This window comes from Helianthus annuus, chromosome 9 (genome assembly GCF_002127325.2).
Source record: "Helianthus annuus cultivar XRQ/B chromosome 9, HanXRQr2.0-SUNRISE, whole genome shotgun sequence".
Taxonomy (NCBI): domain Eukaryota; kingdom Viridiplantae; phylum Streptophyta; class Magnoliopsida; order Asterales; family Asteraceae; genus Helianthus; species Helianthus annuus.
In genome coordinates this window covers 157715983-157735120 of record NC_035441.2, presented here as the reverse complement: position 1 = coordinate 157735120, position 19138 = coordinate 157715983, and the positions used below count along the sequence as shown (strand labels likewise).

Here is a 19138-nt window from a genome sequence, read left to right as displayed (position 1 = left end):
AACTTATTGAGTACATTTGGATGCTTGTGTTTATAAAAAAAAAATACTAATAAGAGAACTAATATTATCTAGATCTTATATATGATAAACAAATTTATATGCTAACAAATTATTGACTTGAAATTTTCATATTGGTTGACCAAATAATAGAAGAATATTCATATAAGTGTCTTCTAGGTTGTCAACACATAAAAATAGTCAAATAGTATAAATTATATATATATATGGAACCCATTAAGTCTAACTAACTCTCAAATCAATATCCACCATTGGATTTGGCTGAGATTAAATCTCAGCCACTTAAACTCATAAAAATAACTTCTCTAATGGCAGTTCAAAGTCGTTTCCTGGGCTCCATATTTTCCTGCCCATGTTCTCCCCAAATCACCATTAATTGTAACTGCAATTTGGAAGAATCCTGGCCGTTTAAAGTCCCTAACTTTTGATCTGAGCCATTGAAAGTCCTTGAAATGGCAGTTCTACAATCTCTCTCCTCAAATCATGAGGTTTCAGGCGGTTTCCGTCCTCCCCACCCACGTTTCCCGCTTTCTCCTCCCCAACCGCCCCAGGTCACCCACTATAAATCCTCCCCTACCAGCATCATCAAGCCTCGCTCTTTCCTATTTTGCATCGGTTATCAAGGTTTCTCTATTTCTCTGGATCCCCTTCCACATGTCGCGGCTCTCTATGCCATACATACACAAATCAACCTTCTCTGATCTCTTATGGTTTCTCCCCCACTGCAATTGAAGAAGACTTTGTGAACCACATCATCACAGAGCATATTTGAGGTTCGTCTTAGGGTTTTTCCCCTTAATTCACATCTTCTTTATTACTAAAGCCATCAGATTGTTCATTGCTTCTCAAACCAATATCATAATGTGATCTGGATTTGCAATGGATTTGCTTCATATTTTTCTAACAATTTTAGGTTATCCGTAAGACTCCCTTGAAGATTCTCTCAGTCGATACGCAGATCCCTCGCTTCCTTTGACTTCTTGTATCTCAATTTGATTGTAAGTTTTTTCATCCGATTACTGTACTTTCAGTTAATTAATTAGTTTATGCAATTATCATGTATCTGAATTTAATCATCCTGTCTTTTTGTACCGCTTGTATGCCCCTATTATTAGACGCCATTGTTTTTGAAATAGCTCCTACATTACTTAGTTTTGAATTCAATATCCAGCATTTACACGCACTGGACTTGTAAGCAGATCTCTAAGCCTGTCTGTCTACATAATTAATTAATTAATAGGCCATTTAGATTCTAAAGTTACATCATCACTTTTGGGATATAAGTTGTAGTGATCTGAATCAGGTAGCTTTCATATGAATAATGGTGATCTGTAAAGCTTTACTCATGACCACTTGAAAGTTGCTTTTACACTAGAAGTTTTCCTTGATTAAGTTATTGTATTTAATATGAAGCCCTAGCTATATTATAACAAAATGAACTTAACGGTACCCGCTAATCACTAACTAGTAACTACCATGCTTACATTGATATGTTTTAATTTTTATTGGATAGTTAAAGAACAATGAGCTACCCAAATGGATTGGTATCACAAGGGAATCAGCCTCTTTTCTCATTTGGGGTTATCACAGATGTCCAGTATGCTGACATTCCTGATGGGCGTTCGTTTCTTGGTGTTCCTAGATATTACAGAAACAACATTCTAGTGTTGCAAAAGGCAGTACAAAATTGGAATAATCACCAAAATATTAGTTTTTCGCTGAATCTTGGTGACATTGTTGATGGGTTTTGTCCCAAAGACCAGTCTTTAGAAGCTGTCAAGAAAGTAGTTAAAGAATTTGATAAGTTCAATGGTCGTGTGTATCATATGATTGGCAATCACTGCCTCTATAATCTCCCCCGCAGCAAGTTGCTCCCGTTGATGACTTTTCCTAATGTTGAGCGTGCTTACTATGACTTTTCTCCGATCCGAGAGTACAGATTTGTTGTTTTTGATGGTTATGATATTAGTGCAATTGGTTGGCCTCATGATCATCCTCACACCATTGATGCCATAAACTTACTTAACAAGAAAAACCCCAATTTGGAAAAGAATAGCCCAGTGGATTAGTCGATCTTGAAAGAAGGTTCCTGAAGTTCAATGGGGGGAGTTGGGAAAGAACAGTTGAAATGGCTAGACAAAACACTCCAAGATGCGACAAAATCCAATCAAAAAGCTGTTGTATGCTGCCATATTCCCCTAGATCCCGGAGCTTCATCAAAACAAGCACTTTTATGGAATTACGATGAAGTTATGGATGTGATACACCAGTATGGTTGTGTGAAGGTTTGCTTAGCTGGCAATGCTCATAAAGGTGGACACTTTCTTGACTCTTTTGTAATGATTAACCTGACCTTTCGGTTTCGAAGGGGTAACTTTGCGATTTGGCCCTCGATTATTTACCATCAAGGGCCTCGTGACCTTTACCCGCATTGTTAAGTCCCCGGTTAGTTTAATTACTATCCGAAAAGCCTTAACTTTTATTGTTGACGCTTTTAACCCCTCTCATACGAATTTGATCATAACTTTCTCGTTTTAAAACGGAACTTCGCAAAATTTATATCTTATATTCTAGTGAGCGTATTTTACTGTTACAAAGCCTCGGGTTCGTCATAGGGTCTCTCAAAGGTATAAATTAAACATGTTGACACAATTAACCCTTGTAGCTTGTAATCTCTCACTTTCTCCCGCGTTTCGCTCCGTACGATCCATGATTTATTCGTTTGAAGGTACGAGCATCAGTTAGGGTTACTATACAGTATATTTACCCTTCGTTGACATTTATAACCCTCGAATTTACATACTTTCAAGGTTTGTCAACTTTAGTCCTTTATTTAATAGTTAATGCCACGTGTAAGCTCATGACACGTGTCAACACATTATTGGACACAAAATTTTGAGGTGTTACATCCTCACCCCCTTAAAATAAATCTCGACCCGAGATTTACTGAAATAAATAAGGGTATTTCTCTTTCATCGTGGATTCAACCTCCCACGTGAATTCGAGACCTCTACGGGCATCCCATTTGACCTTAACAATAGGTACATGCTTCCTTCGAAGCTTCTTTACCTGTCGATCTTCAATCGACAAAGGTTTTTCCACAAATTTTAAGCTCTCATCTATATGCACATCTGTATGGGGTATTACCAGTGATTCGTCAGCGAAGCACTTTTTCAGATTGCAGATGTGGAACACATTGTGAATTCCATTGAGCTCCTCTGGTAAGTTTAACTTATAGGCAACTGACCTGACACGTTCGATAACCTCGAAAGGTCCTATGTACCTCGGGCTTAGTTTGCCTTTCTTACCGAAACGCATCACCCCCTTCCAGGGTGATACTTTAAGTAACACTTTTTCACCTACTTCGAAGTGAAAATCTTTACGCTTTGGATCCGCGTAGCTCTTCTGCCTATCTCGGGCAGCTTTGAGACGGTCTCGAATCTGGACAATCTTGTCCGTCATTTCGAAGACTATCTCTGGTCCTGATAATTGGACATCTCCAACTTCCGCCCAACAAACAGGCGATCTACACTTTCTACCATATAATGCCTCGAAGGGCGCAGCCTTAATGCTGGTATGGTAGCTATTGTTGTAGGAGAATTCGATCAGTGGTAGGTTCTTATCCCAACTACCACCCAAATCGATAGCACATGCACGTAGCATGTCTTCCAACGTTTGGATAGTACGCTCACTCTGACCGTCTGTCTGAGGATGGTAAGCTGTACTAAAATTCAAACGTGTGCCCAAAGATTGTTGGAAGCTTTTCCAGAAATGAGACGTGTATCTAGTATCTCTGTCGGAGATAATAGACACAGGTATGCCATGTAAGGCTACAATCTTATCAACGTATAACTGGGCTAACATGTCGGAGCTATAAGTCTCCTTGATAGGTAAGAAATGAGCTGACTTAGTCAGTCTATCGACTATAACCCATATTGTGTCATTTCCTTTCCTCGTCTTGGGTAACTTGGTAATAAAATCCATAGTTACACATTCCCACTTCCATTCGGGAAGTTCAGGCTGTTGTAGCAAGCCTGATGGCTTTTGATGCTCAGCTTTGACTTGCGCACAAGTCAAGCATTTGGCTACATAAGCGGTTACAGACTTTTTCAAGCCTATCCACCAATAATTTGCCTTTAGATCCTGATACATCTTATCAGCTCCAAGGTGAACAGAATATTTGGAACTATGGGCTTCCTGGAGGATAACATCTCGTAGTCCTCCATGAATTAGAACCCATATTCGTCCATTTAATCGTAAAATTCCGTCCTTGCTAAGAGTTAACTGCTCCTCAGTTACTCCTAGCTTTTCTTTAGGATAGTTAGCTTCCAACACAGCTTCTCTCTATGCAGCTAACAACCTTTCAATCAAATTATTCTTCACTTCAATGCTCTTGGCATTGATTCGGATGGGTTTCACCCTTTCCTTTCTACTTAAGGCATCAGCGACTACATTCGCCTTGCCAGGATGATATCTGATTTCACAATCCTAATCATTTAAAGTCTCCATCCAACGGTGTTGCCTCATGTTTAGCTCCTTCTGATTAAACAGATGTTGAAGGCCCTTATGATCAGAATAGATCACAAACTTGATACCATACAGATAATGCCTCCACAGTTTTAGTGCGAACACAACGGCACCCAGCTCCAGGTCATGGGTGGTGTAATTCTTCTCGTGCACCTTTAACTGTCTCGAAGCATAGGCAATAACCTTGCCTTTCTGCATGAGCACACATCCCATGCCAGTGTGTGATGCGTCGCAGTAAACTACGAACTCTTCGGTACCTTCAGGTAATGTCAGCACAGGAGCGTTGCTCAACTTTTGCTTTAGAATATCAAAGGACTCTTGCTGCTTAGGGCCCCAAACGAACTTTACTTTCTTCTTGGTCAAAGAAGTTAAGGGCGCAGCAATCCTTGAAAAGTTTTCAATGAATCGCCTGTAATATCCTGCTAACCCCAGGAAACTACGAATCTCTGTAGGCGTCTTTGGCTCTTGCCAATTCATGACAGCTTCTACTTTAGCGGGATCCACTTGGATACCACGCTCGCTGATAACATGTCCAAGAAATTGGACTTCTCGAAGCCAGAATTCGCACTTAGAGAATTTGGCATAGAGTTTCTCATGATGTAGGAGTTCGAGAATACAACGAAGGTGTTTCTCATGGTCAGCTCGGTTCTTCGAGTAGATAAGAATGTCGTCGATGAAAACGATGACGAATTTGTCTAAGTACGGCTTGCAGACGCGATTCATGAGATCCATGAACGCAGCCGGTGCATTAGTGAGCCCAAAAGGCATCACTAGGAACTCGTAGTGACCATAACGAGTCCTAAATGCGGTTTTATGTACGTCTTCATCTCTGACTTTCAGTTGATGGTAGCCTGACCTCAAATCGATCTTCGACAAATAACTTGCCCCTTGTAACTGATCGAACAAATCGTCGATCCTCGGTAAGGGATATCTATTCTTTATCGTGACATTATTAAGCTCGCGATAATCGATGCACAGACGCATCGATCCGTCCTTCTTCTTGACAAACAGAACAGGTGCTCCCCAGGGAGACGAACTAGGTTTGATGAAACCCTTAGCTAGCAGTTCATCCAGCTGGGTCCTCAACTCCTTCATTTCGGTTGGTGCTAGCCTGTAAGGTGCTCTAGCAATAGGTGCTGCTCCAGCGATGATATCAATCCTGAATTCCACTTGCCTATCCGGTGGCAGACCAGGTAGATCTTCAGGGAAAACTTCTAGATATTCCGAAATGACGGGAATGTTTCTATCTTCGGTTTAGGCTCATCAAAAATCACCTGTGCCATGTAAATGACACAACCCTTCTTTAGACATTTTGAAGCCTTAAGCATAGTCACTTGCTCAGGCAATCCGTACTGGGTATCCCCCCGAATGGTAAGCGATTCACCAGACGGAGTCTTTATCACCACTTGCTTTCTGTTGCAGACGATTTAATCCTGGTTGTGAGATAACCAGTCCATACCCAATACTAGGTCAAAACCGGCCAATTTAAAGGGAAGTAGAGATAGAGGAAAAGAGTGGTTCTTAATGGATATCACACATCCATCTAATACAGTGGAGACGGTTTCTATGGTGCCATCTGCTAGCTCTACCTCGTAATTCACATTTAAAGTTTTGACAGGCATGTTCAGCAATTTACAAAATTTATGATCTACGAAAGACTTATCAGCGCCCGAATCAAAAAGTACTCTTGCAAAGATATCATTTACGAGGAAGGTACCTGTGATCACGTTATCGTCTAGCGCTGCTTCTTTCGCCTCCATCCTGAAGACTCTTGCATTGGTCTTCTTGGCCTCTTCTGGCTTCTTGGTGTTTTTAGGGCAGTAGGTTCGGATGTGCCCCTTCTCGTTGCAACTGTAGCAAGTTGCATCCTTTATCTTTTTGCAATCCACGGTCTTGTGGTCCTTGGACTTGCATAACCCGCAAGCATACGACTTCGACTGAGTCTGCGATTTTGATTCGAGTCTACACTTTCCAAAGTGATGTCTCTTGCAATTCTTGCACTTGGGCTTCTCACCAGACTGTTGCCCGTCCTTCCTTGACTCAGACCCTCTCTTGTTGTCACCGTTTCCACGGTGCTTCTTGCTCGACCTCCGTGCAGTATCATCTTCACGCTTTCTCTTCTCAGCCTCTTTGTTCCTCAGCGATCTTTGTCGGACCGCATCCAGAGTGAGGGACAAAGAAATGTCAGCTACAGATCTAAAGGTCGCTGGCCGAGTGGCCTTTACGCTTGCCTTTATTTCGGGGGCTAAACCACCGATAAAACGAGCTATTCTCTTTGGCTCCGGGGTTACCAGATACGGAACCAACCGGGACATCGTGTTGAAGCTCGTGAGGTAAGCTTGACAGTCAAGGTTCGTCATAACCAACGATAGAAAATCGGATTCTATCTTTTCAACCTCATGTTGAGGGCAGTAATTCTCCTTGATGAGAGAAATGAATTCCTCCCATGTCATGCTGTATAGAACAGCCTTTCCCAAGGCCTGAACCAAAGACCTCCACCAAGCCAGGGCCTCGCCCTTGAATGATTGTGAAACAAACTTTACCACATCTTTCTCTGCGCAACCACTGATGTCCACCACAGTGTCCATCTCGTCCAGCCACGTCATACAATCTACCGCTCCTTTCTCCCCAGTGAAGTCTCGGGGTTTGCATGATACGAAATACTTGTAGGTGCAGCCCCTGGCGCGAGATGCATCAGTATATACTTTTTCTGGACGGACACTGTTTTCATTGGACGAGTGATTATCATCGTCCTTTTTAGGCTTGGACGGTGGTTTGCTGTGAGATTTTGAGTGGGTTTTCGGCTTTGAGTGTGGTTTAGATATGGTTCTGCTCCGGGATTCAGTATACTCCTCGTATTGTCGATCCAGGGCTGCCTTAACAGCATTGTCGACAAGAGCTTTCAATTCTGCGCCCGTCAAATGAACCTGGGCGTTATCGTATTCGTCTTCTTTCGAATGACTATTCTCCCCACTAGGATCAGCCATGGTAACTTGAATCTGCTACAGAAGATAACGAAAAATTTTATTTAGGAGTTTATTATGGAATTGTCTTTTATGGCAATTCATTAACCATGGTAAACAGAGACCATATCTGGTTAATTTGTTTACTCCCTATTATTTAGGATTTGAACATAACCTATCCTAATTACAAACAATGTTGTTAGTGGCGTAAAAGCCTAGTCACGAGGACGTTTTTATAATATTAGCCGGGATTACAGAGAATCAAGGCATGAAGGTTTGAACCATAGTCCTTTTACCTTTTCTGACAGGGAGTCATAGACTACCACTGCCTTTTGTCTTATATGACAATAATTATGGCCCGTAGGCACTACATCACTAATGGATGTCTTAATAAATTTGGCCCGTAGGCACTACATCGCTAATGGATGTTTAATAAGTTTGGCCCGTAGGCACTACATCACTAATGGATGTTTAATAAATTTGGCCCGTAGGCACTGCATCGCTAATGGATGTTTAATAAGTTTGGCCCGTAGGCACTACATCACTAATGGATGTTTAATAATTGATCATCTTCATTGACGATTTAACCCATGATTTATAAATCATTAATTTGGGCTTTGGAATCCTTAAAAGGATTCTTATATAAGAATGACGCGTGCGATTTTAACGAATCACATCTGCCATGAACGTTAACATGATTACAGAGGTTAACTTGGAATCTGAATCTTTTAATCAGGTCTTACCATCTTGGCCGGGTCTTATAAAGACACCTGGCTAGGTTTCACTCTTAAGATTCTTTACTTAGGCAGATTTAAATTTAAAAGGAATGATTTTTGATTTATTTCATATATAATAACAAAACTTAAATTCATAACATAACATTCCATAAATTTCAAATATGATTACACGCTGCCTTAAACGGGACTTTTTAAATAAGTAAATACCTACGCAGAGGTTTAAAGAAAAACAAGTCCACACTGGGACCAATACAAGATAGATGTCCGCGTAGGGACTAAAAGATAAGTCCACGTAGGGACTGAAATACGACAAATGTTCACGCAGGGACTAAATTGTAAATACAACAATACATAAGGAGACTAATGATCTCGTTTCTTCCTCCCTTTTAGTAGGTTAGCTAAGCCCTTGAGAAATCCACGATTACTCTTTCGTTCTTGCTCAAAGTCTCGTTCCACACGGTTTAGACGGTGGAGTATTTCTTCTTGCTCCGGTGGAGAAAAACGTGGCTGCTGCGACGGTTGCTGAACCGGAGGTCTAGGAGGTATTGGATACCCATGAGCTGAGTAATCTGGTCTCCAAGAGGTTCCATGAAGAGCATTATAATTAGCCGCTACCATATATGGATCGGCATCATAGTTATAGTTGTAGTGCGTGTGAGTCGGCTGCTCAAACGGATTGTACGCCGTGGAAGCGCCGTACGCTGGTATCGGATTTTCATATCTGAATGGTGGCGGAGGTGGTGCAACTGGTGCAGAATTCACCTCTGCAGGGTGACCAGATGGTTCCCCTAATTGTGGTTCTTCTTCAGGCACTGACGGAAAGTGACTCACACTCGAGTGGCGAGGGGTGCTGAAATGGAATTCCCCTCCTCGGGTGGACATCCGTGCGCCTGATCTTCTACGCCTTGGCGGATCTGGAATTACTGGTTGAACCGGTGGCGGTGGCGGTGGCGTAACTGCCACGAACCGTGAATCCTCGGAAGGATCCTGTTGTTGCTGTTGGTCGTGAGGCGAGAAATGATGTGAGGGTGTGAAGTACCAATTACATTGGTCAAACCTTGCCTGGTAACTGTCGGGACCTTGATAGGGCGTTCCATGGAAGGATGACCCATCAGAGATCTCGATTGGATGATTGGGAGTACCCCTTGCAGGCTCGACGGGATCTGTATCCTCGTCCATATCCACGGCATTATCTTCAGAGAAGTGATCCTCTGGTCCTAAAGGGTTATACCCTATTGGCTCTTGGACATAATCCGCCGGGTTAAACTGTCCTACGAAGAAAGGCGAAGGATCGCCATAAGAACGGTGCGAAGCAGATCGCTGGAGAGGTATAAAGGATCGTTGAGGGTTATTGGGATTATTTTCCGAATCTGGTCCAAATGAATGACGGTATGAGGGTGTTGAGCTATGCGAGGTAGAATGTCTCGCAGGTTCAAAGAGGTTTCTTCTTCGTCTCTGTGGTTCCTCACTTCTTGTACTGGAAGGAGCTCGCATGTTCGAGGGTCCAGCCTCGTGATCATTGTGAGTAATGATCGTCCCTTTGCCTCTTCCTCCTCTTCCTCGTCTGATTGCCGGTGGCATATTTCCTGCTTTCAAAACTTTAAATCACAATAAACAATGAAAAGACAAACTGGAATAACAATTCGAATTTGTCCTATGTTCTTGTCTAGACTCAAGTATGTGCAATTGTGTAACTGAGATTAAACACAAAGGCTAGTGTTTAATTCACTCAGTGTTGGCTCTGATACCAACCTGTCACACCCCGATTTCCACGTGTCTCACCGGTGGGCCCGGTGGGGGATTATCGTGACGTAGTTGGCAACAATATAGTCAAACCACACAATATATGAATGCACAGCGGAAGCATAAAGATAATTATATTTCAACCATTGTTTGCAATATCAAAGTATTACGAATAGTCGAAACTGTATCCATAGGGGATCAAATAAAAATATAAGTATTGTTCAACAGACGAAGGCATCCTAAGCTTGCGAGACTCTTTATGATGCTAAGGAGAATATCCAGCCAATTACGCATAGTACCTGCATTTAGTATTTTTGGGAAAATACGTTAGTTTACACTGGTAAATACATTCAACCGACACTTTTATAAAATGTTTATTAAAATTGATTTGAATGCACGAGGCACAAACTCTTTTATAACTTGGGAGAATTATTTAAATATATAATCTTGTGAACGAATTACATGTCCTTATGCGTTCAGTAGCCCGGATCAAGTCCGGGTTAAAGATCAATAGACACACCATATCGACTATTTATGCACTGACGAGTGTACGCCTACACTCCGCGCTTAGGTCATGGCCATTTCATAAAATGATGCCAGGGATATCCGGGACATGGTCATTAACCCCCCAAAGGCTTTTAAGTAACAAGACTGTTTAAACGAGCCGATCAAATTTATTCAATTACCCACTCAAGCGGTGGAGAATTTGATGCCCGATCAAGCGGTATACTATATACCGTAACCCAAGCCCGTATAACGGAAAATAAGTTAAAAGTATTTACCTTTGCAAGTATAAATCCTTAATCGAAATAAATTGCAGATAGCTTTTACTGGTCTCCTAATTTTGAACGAAGGTTTAAATTAACCTATTAGAATCCTAACGGGTCTTTAACTTAGCCGTAGCTTAGACCGGTCAGTTTCAACGGATAGTTACGGTTTAATCGCGTGAAAGGCGAAAACCGGGAATGGAATGTGATTTTGACCCAACAAGTTTGAAGACTTGTTTTATATAGGTATAATAATCACACTCTGGATTTTGGGGTCAAAACAATATGGTTTGACCCGTTTCGGCTAGTTTATGTAAACTAGTTACATAAGCCGAACCGTGCGCGCAAAAGGCGTAACGGGTAACCGTAAGAGTCCTACACTGGTTTCCTAAGTCAATATGCTTTAAAGAGGTTGTGGTATCAGTATGATACCTTCCATAATGCCCGAAACGAGTTTAAGTTCATATTATGCCCCGTAGGGGTATATCTGTCTTTTTAAAGATTATAAAAGAGGTTTCTGAGTTCTACGGGAAATCTGAGTTTCCCGAACAGTTTATAAAGTCTAAAATACTTTATTTATTATTTAAAATCAGTAGCAACTGGAATCGGGTCAAAAGACCTTGTAGAACTCAAGTTATGGCCGAAAAGGGTATATTCGGTATTTACCGAACCGTTGCCATAACCGCAGGTTATGAGCAGGTTAAAAATAATTAAAAATCTTTAAAAATCCCAAAATATTATTTTACATCAGTGAGTAAAAGGTTTGGTGTCGAAATCTGGGTTTAGATAGGCGTTATGCTCATTGCGCTATTAAATTACTAAAGTTTCCGTAATTTGCGCTATTTAGCATAACTCCTATTCTGGACCTCGGATTGACGTGAAATTTTAGGGACATGCTTAGAAATCAGTAACTAAGGTTAAGATTCTTTCACATGTCCGAAATTCTCATTTTAATTTAAAAAGGGCGTTACGGTCAACTTTTAAGCATTTAACGGAAATGTGTAAAAGACTCGGACAACCAACGAACCGGTCATAGAGGGTTATACCATCATGTAACCTGGTCCTAAGAGAGTCCTAAGGCATATCTAAATCAAACTTTAACGGGTCAGAACTGAAGTCAAAGTAAAAGTCAAAGCTTTTGCGACTTTCGGCTCCGAACCAGGTCAAAACAGTAAATGGTCGGATCAAACAAGCTTAGACTAGTTAATATACTTATTATCATGTTTTATGAGTGTTTAAACAGGTTACATATCATCTACATTACCGATTATGCAAGAAATCGCAAAATAGCATTTCTGTTGACTTTTTCTAAGCGCGATTGACTCGACATTTGGACTAGTTAGAGTGGGAATCAGAGGGTGCCCTTTTAGGGGTTTAAAGCCCACATGATTACCAACATATAACTATCTTTGATTCGACAAACCACTGGACCATTTGTGATTTATCGCAAAGTCAATCGTAACTTACAACGGATTGACTTTTAAGCTAAAACTATGGAAAAACGAAACCACAAAGGGTTAGGCAACTTACAGAAGCTTGGTGCATGACTAAGGATGTTAGAAGAGTGCTTGAGAGCTCCAGAGATGATCAAGAGAGCAGATTTGAGGTGTGGTGAACATTGGTGCAATGTATGTCCTTTTATAGTGAAATTTTGAGCTCAAGATCATTACAACTCACCCTACAAGGGTTCATGGATGATCAGCAGGTGGCCCTGGGTGCTAGGGGGCAAGTAGAGGGCGCCCATGCTTCAATTAATGCTCAAATGATCGTTCACAAGCTCAAACATTGAATCTGTCCAAAGTTTCTGCACCTGGGACTCGTACGCGGCCCGCATTAGGATTCAGCAACTCGGACGCGGGCCGCATGAATCCTAATGTCAGAAGACGAATCAGCAGCTGGCTCGCGGCCCGCATTAGATTACCTATAACCTTAAGGCGGCCCGCATTAGACCTGATTTCCAAGATTTTCAAATCTTTTGTAATGATTAACATAACTTTTCGGTTTCGAAGGGGTAACTTTGCGATTTGGCCCTCGATTATTTATCATTAAGGGCCTCGTGACCTTTACCCGCATTGTTAAGTCCCTGGTTAGTTTAATTACTATCCGAAAAGCCTTAACTTTTATTGTTGACGCTTTTAACCCCTCTCATACGAATTTGATCATAACTTTCTCGTTTTAAAACGGAACTTCGCGAACTTTATATCGTATATTCTAGTGAGCGTATTTTACTGTTACAAAGCCTCGGGTTCGTCAAAGGGTCACTCTGAAGTATAAATTAAACATGTTGACACAATTAACCCCTGTAGCTTGTAATCTCTCACTTTCTCCCGCGTTTCGCTCCGTACGATCCATGATTTATTCCTTTGAAGGTACGAGCATCAGTTAGGGTTACTATACAGTATATTTACCCTTCGTTGACATTTATAACCCTCGAATTTACATACTTTCAAGTTTGTCAACTTTAGTCCTTTATTTAATAGTTAATGCCACGTGTAAGCTCATGACACGTGTCAACACATTATTGGACACAAAATTTCGAGGTGTTACAGCAGAGTAGACGGTCTTTACGATTCAAAAAAATAATTATAGTTGTTCACTACGAGTTTTCAATTTTTGAAAACGTTGCATTACATCTTCAATGAAAACTTGTTCGAACTTGGAAGAACTCTTTTTCAACGTAACAAATACAAGAATCGTTGATGTATCCATCACCATCCTATTGCATAATTCCATGTTCACAATCATATGATTCATTGAAACAAAAACTTCTTTCCACACTATTTGTTGCAGCGGGTAAAACAAGTGAAAACTTTAGTAAATGATATGCCAACGGATAATTATTGTATTTTCTTGTTCCAACATCCTTTTAACAAGATCACTTACCCCGTTCAAGATGACAGACCACGCATCTTCTTTCACATTAACAATCTAGTGGCCGAGTTCATACTTAAGTTTCTCTTTTTCATACATATCAACAAACTTTAGCAAGTTTGTTATATTAAAAGTACTAAAATTAAAATACGGGCTCAAAGAACCAATACATGTAAGCAACTAAATGGTTACCTCATTAAAATTGTTTCCAAGCTCTTGAATTTACATAGTGAGTCTTTTTGAAATTTTTAGTCTCATAGTGATGACGATTGGTGATGTTAGTCTTCCTTCTCCGATGTATCGGGTCAATATACTCGTCTTCCATGTTAATTATTTCAATTGTCACAAAAGGATGTGATATCTTTCAAAAGTGAGTCAAAACCTTCAAGTCTTTAACTTTGTAATTTTTCTTTGGTTGATTTAACCATCCTAACCACATTTAATATATCTTGATCCATTCTTCGAAGAGCTACACGATATGTTTAATCAAAATGTAAATAATATATATTCTAAAAAAATTCATATATATTTATGATTTGCTTGACTTTTTTAAGCATCACTGAATCCCGAAGTTTCTATATATTCGATCACATCAGTAACACTAGGATATAAAGCAAGCAAACGAGTAAGTGTTTTTTCATGAGAACTCTAAGGTATATCTATGGCTTATGCAAGTGAAAGTTCTTATTCTTTCCACGTTCGACCGAATTCAATCCCAATCTCTCTCTCTCTAAAACTTTCTCTAATAAAATCTATTCATTTGCAAGTTGCTTCAACATTTGTTAAATCTGATACTTCTTATAAAAAAACTTACAAATTTCAAGATGTTTGGTTGCAAGCGCCACAACAAAAAGCTGAAGTTGGTGAGCAAAACAATGAACAAAATATACTGAATTTTTTCTTTCAAAATTAAAGCTTTCAAACCAATGAACTCACCGAACATGTTGCTTGCACCGTCTTATCGTTGGCCTCAAAACCTACCCAAACATGAACAAGACCAATAAATCACTCCTTCACACAGGGCCGGCTCAACCTTTTCAGGGACCTAAAGCGAATTAAAAAATGGTGGCCCTTTTTGCAAAATAATTTTGTAACCTAACATTGATATTGGATATAAACAAATCTATTTTTATGACTTGTTTGTTTTCAAAATGGCTGAGATGTGTTCCTAATACTAACGCATAATCACATAAAACTCTATTATAACCTTTAAATACATAAAATAAAATGTGATCATACCTTTTGACCTTCCAAAAAGGATCTAGAGCAGGACGAAGGATGAGATATGATGATCTAAAATGAGCTTTTATTAGCGAATTTTAAGAATTGGAGAGATCACGTACGACAAAAGTGACCACATGGAGCGCTTTTTTCCATGAATAACCTAAAAGCAAGTTCCCTATCATCACACAAAGCAAAAGATTAGCAATTTTACACTTACGAATTACGATTTACTATCGTCCAATTTCCTACTGAAACAGACCATAATATGTCTATGTTTCCACACAATTTTGGCAATAAAAATGATATTATCTAATTTCGTTTTATGGGAGTTGTTTCATCTTTCAAATATCTTCCTTCTTTAAATGTTCTTGCGGTATTCCGAGTATATGATATATTGGGGAAAAGTTAAAATTCCATTAAAATAAAATCAAACACATATAATGGATTTCATGCTTTGGGAACTGAAATAAAGAACATACCACTTATAAACTATAAATCATGGAGATTGCAGTATCATCTGTATCATCTGTTATATACCACATCAAGAATTGTAAATTGGAAAACCAAATAGCAATAATGAACCTTGAAAGAAAGATCACTTGCTGGTATTAATAAAGCTTTTTTCAATCGAAGAAAGAAAGATCATTTACCTTTGATCAGATGTGCATGTTACACAAAAAAAAGTATGCGCTTGATGACTATTGATCTTCCCCAATCGATTCTCGACATCCAATTTCCTTCCCGCTTTTATTTTGAGACCTAATTTTATATCCATCCCCTCCTCCAAAGTCCAGGCTCCAAGACCTAAATCACAAATAATCACAAATCCCCGTTCCCAGACGCCTATAACAAGCCCAAATCTGAGGCCCTTGACAGGTGGTGGCCCAAAGCTAGGGCTTTAGTTCACTCCCTCTAAGGCCGGCCCTGCCTTCACATATCCTAATATATCAACATATCTCAATACCAAAACCATTTGTTCTTTTTTAGGTATATCCCTTGATTCGTTAACCAATATGAAAAAAAGATATCATCACCTCGTTCTTCAAATATCTTCTTTAACACTTCTTGTTCAAAACAATTGCAAATGTCTTTTTGGATTGATGTCATTTAGCTATTCTCTAGAGCGTTACTGAATATAACCTTACTAATTTCTTCATTTATAAATATAGTCGAAGTACTTAATCGGATTCTATACTCTTTATTGTGTTTATCGACTTTTTTTTTTCAAAGGAAACATGTATAGATTGAGCTTATTCAAGTAAGTTTTTCCCATTTTACGTGCTTTACTATGAAAACTATTGTTATCACTAACATGAGTTTTAAGTCTTTTGATATTGTTCCAACCATTAAACCCTTCATCTACAAATGCATCATGCTGTCCACTTTTCTTAAAAAAGTAACAATACAATCAATGCACTTTATCTTTTATGATGCAATATTCTAACTAATTTCCATATTCTCCTCTCCTTTAATTCAACATGGATTAAAACTTCTTAATTAACCACACATATTTGTTTGTGGAAAATCTTGCTCTATCAGTTGACATGAACTTATAAGTAAAGAGGCTTGTCTAACTTCATCTCTTTGATAGGGGTGATAAGATGACATTGGTTTTCTTTCGGAAGGATCCCATGGAAAATCTTTCAAATGTATTTTCAACGATTTACTACTTGAAGATGATGATTGGACGTTTGATGGTGGTTCTCTTTATAAAAACCTTTCAATAATATTCTCTCCTAAAATTCAAGTCTCAACAAACCAATAAAAAAGTGACAAATAATCCTATTATCCTAATTTCAAGACTAATGATCTCTTTTATCACAAATCACAAATAAGTAATTGACAATCAAACAATGAAATAAGCAACAATTCTTTTTCAATTAAAAAAACTCTAAAAGTATATAATTAACCTCTTTGATTAGCCATCTCCGAATCAACACCAATCAGAATTTGTCCCTAGCCATGATGCTTTGTGCGTACATTAGAAATCTTGACAGTGTATTGTCGTGATGCGTATCATGCGTAGAATGGAAATCCTGAAGCACTAGCCACATAAATATTCTTTCAATGTTTGTGGTATTTGGGTATTTAATTGGGTTGTATATATGTTTTTTATAACTAATGGAGTCACCGTCCAAAAAAAAACATTGATGTCACTAAAAAAACCATGCATACATGTCTATATACAGTTGAAAAAACATTGATGTCCTGTGACTATGGTCGGATGTGCATACTTCTGCTCCCGCCTCACCTTAAACACTTGGCATGCTATAACAACGAACACCAATTGACTTAAGTTATTGCTTGCAAAAAGTCTCTAACGCTCCACCATGATTGCCGCTTCCAAATTTCCTTTGCATATAAACATAATAATCACGTGCCCTTTTGTCTCTCCCTCTCCATGGTAGAAACAACGCCAATTTGAATCAATTTTGATCCGTGTAATCTCAGGATTGGATAAAAGAGAAATTCTATCTAGAAGTAGCCTCCACGTGAAACATACAACCTTCAAGGGAATCCAATTAAAACCACACAAGATTATTAGTCAGATTGGGCAATGACGTGTAAGTAAAGATCTTCCTTCTAAGTGATTGTTTAAAGAACTCTCCTCAACCCAACGCCAATCATCATCACCTCGCTTTAGGATTCCACTAATCCTGCACTTTCACCTCATTTTTACCCTCATCTACCCAGAGATGCTATAATCACTTGCGTCACTCCTTTCAAGTACCTTAAACCATTTTTCATTTTTTAATTAAAAATAAATTATACATTTAAAAACACATATAAAACTAAATTTTCATTAAATTAAAACATTAAACGCTAGTGATCCAAATAATCATTTGTGATTAATAGATCATGCCTGAATGATTGTGTTTGTGAATGAATGTGCATTGTTTGTCAGACACTAGGGATGCCATTGATATGATAGAATTGCCAAGCTGTTGTTGATGATTCGTAACATTTGTTGAGTATTGTTGATTAGGGTTTGATTATAGGAACTGTTACATCAAAAAGAAAACTGTGATTTGTGTTTATTCTGTGCATTTGTGAGTCCGGAGATAATTGTTAGACTTTGTGAAGTCACAAAGTCCGAGGTTATCATATTCCGAGTTTATAAGAATACATGAAAGATCTGAGTTTATTAATATAAAATGGTCCGAGTTTTATTACAAAAATTCCGAGTTTATTATAAATGAAATAAGGGGCCCGAACTTGTTGAATGTCTTCCGAGTTTACCATAAAGATGATGATTCCGAATTTGTTTGGTTTAAATGGTCCCGAGTTTGTTTGGTTCAAAGGGTCTGAGCTTATGTTATTAGCTGGGCCGAGTTTATATTAATAATTGGGCCGGGTTTATAAAAGTTAATGTTGTCCAAGGTTGTGGGAGTCCAAGGGGAGTCCGAGTTTGGTAATGGATAATGAGTCTGAGTTTGATAAATTATCTCCGAATTTATTGAGTAAATAAATATAATGTTTGAGTTTCTTCATATATGCCCGAATATAAATATCCGTAAAGATCTAGTGGTCCGAGTTTACATGTTTATGTTTTAGAGTTTATGTAATTAGGAAGTATAGTTACGAGTTTATTTAATGTGGGCCGAATTTATTTATAAAGCCTAATATTCCGAGTTTATTCATGTTATAAGTCGATTTCGAGTTTAATCATGTTACATGTTATTTGTTCTGAGTGTACGATGTTGTCCTGGGTTGTGTGAGTTCATGTATGTGATGTTTGATATGAGTTTATTGACTTATAACTATCCGGGATATAAATATTGTTCTGAGTGTACGATTTGGTTTTGATTATGTTGAACACGATTACATTTGCTTCCGCTAAACACGTGTTTTGTTGAAATGTTATTTAGAATTACACTTTTCATGTTGGACATGACGTTTGTGTTTAATAATATTTACTATTAGTTTGACATGATCAGTGGCTAGATCCTGGTACGTTACACGCCTCGCGGTGAAACCCGCTCGTGGTAATTTGGGGGTGTGACATTTTCAAGTCCCGGTCATACCGATCCTCCAACAACGCTATAACTTCTTCTCCTTGTTTCCTTTTTTAGTTAAAAATAAATTATACATTTAGAAACACATATAAAAGTAACCTTTCATTAATTAAAATTAAAACATTACATAATTTAAACTTTTTTTTTTCAAAATACAAAAAGATATATTAAAAAACAGGTAGGAGAAGTTAAAAAAAAAAAAAACAAATCTGAAAATCACAAGGCCAATTATATATTTGCGTTATTTCATATTTTCGGGCTAGAACTACTTC

The 19138-nt window shown here is 38.7% G+C and overlaps 1 pseudogene; it reads left to right on the top strand.

Annotated features, from left to right (window-relative positions):
• The first annotated feature begins 527 nt into the window (after positions 1–527).
• On the top strand, positions 528–13902 carry LOC110876546 (annotated as a pseudogene).
• Positions 13903–19138: the final 5236 nt, after the last annotated feature.